The sequence below is a fragment of the Gossypium arboreum genome, chromosome 2 (assembly GCF_025698485.1).
Source record: "Gossypium arboreum isolate Shixiya-1 chromosome 2, ASM2569848v2, whole genome shotgun sequence".
In the NCBI taxonomy this organism is placed as follows: Eukaryota; Viridiplantae; Streptophyta; class Magnoliopsida; order Malvales; family Malvaceae; genus Gossypium; species Gossypium arboreum.
The window spans coordinates 5,704,750-5,710,749 of NC_069071.1; positions in this window are offsets into that span (position 1 = coordinate 5,704,750).

The following is a 6,000-nucleotide window of genomic DNA, read 5'->3' on the forward strand; positions in this document are numbered from 1 at the left end:
TAAAGTTTCTTCATACCAAATCCGACCTCCGAGCTCTTAACACTACAAAACAGAGAAAAAGGGAACGGGGTAAGCACTTCGTGCTTAGTAAGCTCTTCGTACTTAGTAAGCTCATGTAACAAGAATTATACTTACCTAATATTTTCAATACAATACAATAAACATTCATATATCCATTCAATGCATTATTACCCTAATATGCACAAACTCAACATTCAAGTTAGTACAATAATTTCCATGTACCAATAATATATACCATGATTGATGAGCTCATCAATATCATAATTTCCATTTCCTTGTTATTTTTCCATATTTATCCCATTGAATTTATCAGAATTTTGATGGATTTTCAGAGGTACACTTTTAGTGTACATTCCTGGGTCTGTCAATTCACATTCATGTGCGCACATTTCCATTTCAGAGAGCACACTCCCGCGAACCTCATCCTTACAGCGGGATTACCAGTCCAGGCTAAATCCCTTATAATATAAACTCATAGAGTATTGTCGGGATTACCAGTCCAGGCTAAATCCCCTGCAACGACAATTACTCTAATGAGCTTGGATCTAAATTACCAGTCCAGGCTAAATTCAGATCCTAATTCGGATTAACCGTCCGGGCTAAATCCATTTTACACATATTCTTCGGGAGGGCTATATCATAATAGGATCACCCGTCCAGGCTAGATCCTTTTTACCGTCAATTCTTTTTCAGAGATCCATCGAAATTTTCTTTCATTCAACCGGGATTTCTTCCCCCTTTTATCAAATATATCAATGTTTCATCAATTTCCATACAATGAACATTCAAATCATATTCACATCAATAACATACATTTCAAGCATTTAAGAATATAATTCAAGTTACACGAACTTACCTTGATACTTGTTCGTGTACAAAAATCTACTAATCCTGAACTTTTTCCCTTCCTCGATCTAGCTTCGTATTTGAATCTTCTGGATCTAAATAAATAAATTTAATTATCAATTTAATACATTTCATGTTCATATGCAACAATTTCTATAATTTCATTATTATTATTTATAGTTTATTCAAAGTTGTCTATTTGAGTCATAGTCACTAAATTATTTATAACTCGAGCTACGGAACTCCAAATTAAGATCCGTTAATTTTCCCTGAAACTAGACTCATATATCTTATTATCATAAAATTTTAAGAATTTTTGGTTTAGCAAATAAGTACAGTTTATTCTTTAAAATCACCCCTATTCTGCTGTCTGACAGTTCTTACCCGTCTTCACTAAAAATTAAGTATCTCTTCATACAGGATTTAAATTATGTTATTTTTTGTTTCTCTTAAAAATAGACTCATTCAGGATTTTATACATATAAATTTAACCCCATAATTATTTTTATTCAATTTTTTATGATTTTTCAAAGTCAGAACAGGGGAACCCGAATTCATTCTGACCTTGTCTCACAAAATTCATTATATCTCAAAATTTAAAAATCCATTGCTTACAGTATTTATTCTATAAGAAAATAAACTCAATAAGATTTAATTCCATATTTTTTTCATCTTCTAATTCAATTTCTACAATTTATGGTGATTTTTCAAAGTTAGTCTACTGCTGCTGTCCAAACTGTTTTTGTGCAAGCTGTTTGTAATAGCCCAAATTTAACCGGGCCTTAAGACCAAATGAAAATAGATAAATAAATAAATATTTATTTATTAAACAGTCCAAGTCCAGGTTACAAAGCCCAAACACTACCGGCCCAAAACTTAAAACCAAAAAAAGCACTACCCGTATGACCCAAATTACACCCTCAAACCTGACCTAACCCATAATAGCCGACCCAACTCAAACATTACCCAGTAAGCCCCTTTACACCCTTGACCCGTATACATCAGCGGCCCAAAAGGCCCAAATGACTTAAGAGGAACAAGAAACCCTAGGGTTTCCTAAACACTATCGCGCCGCAACTACTTCTGGAATATTCGGGGAGCATCTGTCCAGTCCCCGAAATCGAGGCCACCATCAAGGCACTCTCCTGTGGCCCTTCGACACACTAGCTCGGCCACCGATCACGCCTCCACCAGTGGGTTGTGACTTCAGCATTGTGTCGTGCCCAGCACGGTCACCATCGAGATCCTCGCAAGTTATCTGCAAGAAAAGGAAAGAAATCAAAGCAAAAAAGGCAGCAGATATACTAGAACAGGAAATGGAAAAAAATCTTCCGATTTCTTTCCAAAATAGGCAGTAGTTTAAGGCTATAAAGCCTTTCGCAAATCTGTAAAGACGGGGGGTTCTAAAAAAATACACACAGAGAGAATCAATAAAAATTTAGAGATTCAGCAAAAGAATTTATTCTTGCACACATATACACAGCAAGCATCTCAATCGATTGAATACACAAAGGTGAAATTTTTTAAATATATGTACATATATATACTGCAAATAATAAAAAGGAAAGTGGTACCTTTAGTCGGCGTTGAAAGGGGAGGTTTTTAAACCTCCGACCACTGTTAGCGGTGGAGACGATGGGGGTGCGTGAGCGCCTGTAGACCCTTGGATGGAGGTCCGGTGACCCTCCGAGTACCCCACCCCAACTCTTTTTCAGAGAATCTTTTCTTTTTTTTTAGAATAGATTTAAAATGATTTATAACCAAAGGTTTGGCTTATATAGCCTTAACTAAACGACGCCGTTTTAGCTTAATCCAATAAGCTTAAAACGACGTCGTATTAAGGCCTCAGGATCCGCGCGTTGACTCTATTACCCGGGGAGGATTCGCATGTTTTTTAGGATCAGGTTAATTACCCTATTGATCCTTCCATTTTTTTTGTATTTACAATTATGTTTTATTTTATTTATGATTCAGCCCTAGTATTTTGTTTCAATTTTGATTTAGTCTCTACAATAGCTGTTTTAAGTCCAGAATTAAAACGCTGCCGTTTTAGGAATAGGGCATTTTGCCCAATAAGTCCCCTTCGTTTTTCGCGTGTTTTAATTAGGACCTCAATTTAGTTTTATTTTTTTTAATTTTGCCCCTGCAATTTTATTAAACTTCAAATCTAATCCTATGTATTTATTTCTATTATTATATGTATACAAATTTTTTTATATTGTATTTGTTTTATTTTTAAACCTTACTTTTATATTATATATTATATAATTATTTATTTTATTTATATTATTATTTATTATACATTATTCATATATTATTTTTGTTTACTTGTATTATATACTTATTAATTATTTATACATTATATATTATTTTTACATATATACTTTATATTATATATCATACTCATTTTATATTATGTCATTTTTATACTATTATATGTTTTTTACTTATATATTATTATTATTAAAGGTTTTAACTTGTATTATATACTTATTTTTATTTATATGTTAATAATTACTTTACTTATATTGTATTTTTACACATTTTGAAGATGTCATAATATTATAATTTGCATAATACGTATATTTTATCATTAATCACTTATTTCATATTATTCTAAACTTATATTTATATATATTATACAATTATTTTATTATAAATATAAATTGTTTTACATATTTGATATTTTATACATTATTTTTCTAAACCAATATATTTTATATTTTTATATAAGTATTATTCTTATAAATATATTTTTATATATTATATTTTAAATCTATCATTAAATATCACATTTTATATGCTCATTCTATTTATCAATTGTTTATATTATACATATTTTTTATACAATATTTGCTTTTACTATAGAATTAATGTATTATTGTTATGTTATGTATTTTATATGTTATGTAATATCTTAGACTTTTATAATCTATTTTCAAATGCATTTTTTTATATGTGTTAAAATTGTATATCATACATCATTTGTGTTTAAATATATGTTGAATTATGTGTTCAGGAATTTTTACCTATTCTTTTTAAATATGTATTATGTTTTATGTTGAATTATATGTTATCTCATATGTTATGTTAATATGCTCCTTCATGCATCGGTTTTAAAAAGAGACTTCAAAGTTTTCAAAAAATAAAAAGGCAATGCTTGGTATTTGGAAGCTTCGAGAAAAGTAGTGCCCTAACTTATTGGGTTGCAACTTTTCTCGTTGAGTTTGAATAGTCAAGTACCCTTTTAAGTTTTTAAGATTTTCAAAAAACGAGCAACTGTCTTGGAATTTCAAAGCGTTGTGTCCTAACTTACTGGATGTGGCGCTTTGTCGTTTCAAGATAGGGATTTCCAAAAAGGCTAACTTAGTATCAATATTTTGATACAAGTGAATCCCAATTTTCAAAATCAAAATATTTTAAAGAGGATTGTATCTTAAAATTTTTAAATTTCCGACCTTAAAGACATTTGATAATTAATTAGGTACCAATTTTTGGGCGTTACAAGGGTGCTAATCCTTCCTTGTACGAAACCGACTCCTGAACCTGTTCTTTTTATTACGTAGACCAAAACTAATGATTTTAAAACAAAATGTTTTAAAGGTGATCCAATCACACCTAAAAAGATTGGTGGCGACTCCCGTTTTCGTTTTTCTTAAAGTCGATTCCCATTTTCCAAAACTTGATTTTAAAAATGGTTACGACAGCTTGGCGACTCCGCTGGGGACTAATAAGAGAGTCAAGCCGTGTGATTGATTATCTCTTGTCTTAATGTCGGAAATTAAAAATTTTAAAATTTAATCCTCTTTACATTACATGTGTTTGTATTATTGCATATGTTATATATTCTGATACGCATTGCATTTGCATGACCGTTGTGGTCACACCCTTAAGTGGGAGTGAAAAACTACGCCTTCGTAAGGTTTTCGCCTTCGTGCAGGATAGTGGATCACTTTCAGGATACATCTGTACTTATGGTTTCGTGAGATTTTCATCTCCGTGTAGCCATAGGGAAATGTATTCCCCTGAACTGAACTCGATTCAAATGAGCCTATAATGGGTGAGAATCGAGGAATCTGCTGGTTTGAGTACCTCAAACTTTAGAACCAACCTCATATAGAAAAACCGTAAGAGCCCAACTTAGTTAGAGTAAAACTTTAGATACTACCCTTATAAATTATTGTTGACTTATAAATTATTGTTGAGATTTATTGATATCATGTGATACTAACTATTTCTTTTCTTTGGTTTTGTGCATGTCATTTTGCATTTAAAAGGTATCGATTCACGGTCAGTTTCTAAGTTAGGAAGTTTTATTATGGAGAACAGACTTCTTGATAGAGTGGAGGGCAACGCCAACGTCCATAGATGGTCTGAGCAAACTCAACTAGAAAAGGGAGATAGTATAGTTGTGGGATACGTGTCGGAGCTGTCAGATTACACTCGTATTAGTGTCACACAGAATAGTCTCCAAGAGCTTAAGGAAATTTGGGATCAGTGGGGCAAAAAGACCAAGCAGTTATTCTACGATAATTACGGAGACTTACCTTACTTGCTGGATGTTCAGGTAGACGAGCACTTATTCCGAGCCCTTGCCCAGTTTTGGAACCCGACGTACAGTTGTTTCACTTTTGGGAAGTAGACTTGGTACCTACTGTGGAGGAGTACACTGCTTTACTTCGTTGTCCCAGGTTTCAGAATGATAGGATCTATTCTCGAGCTTCTTGTGTCCCTACCTTTTGGAAGAAATTGATGACTATTACGGGGATGAGCGAGCAATGGATCACAGCCAGAATTAAAGAGAAGGGTGAGTGCAAGTGCATTTCGTGGGACGCTTTGAAAGATCTGATTTTGACACACCCTGATGAGACGAAAAAGGTAGATGTTTTTGCTTTAAGTTTGTATAGACTGATGGTTTTTCCTAGGGCTTTGGGATATGTTGACGAGGCAACCACGGATCTTTTTCATCGACTCAGTAAAAAGGTCACTTCTGTCCCTGCAATTTTGGCGGAGACATTCAGGTCTTTAGGTGCATGTAGGAGGGCTGGTGCTGGCAGGTTTATAGGATGTGCTCAGTTACTTTTGGCTTGGTTCTACAGTCATTTCTGATTGATAGATAGGGTGATTTGTCAA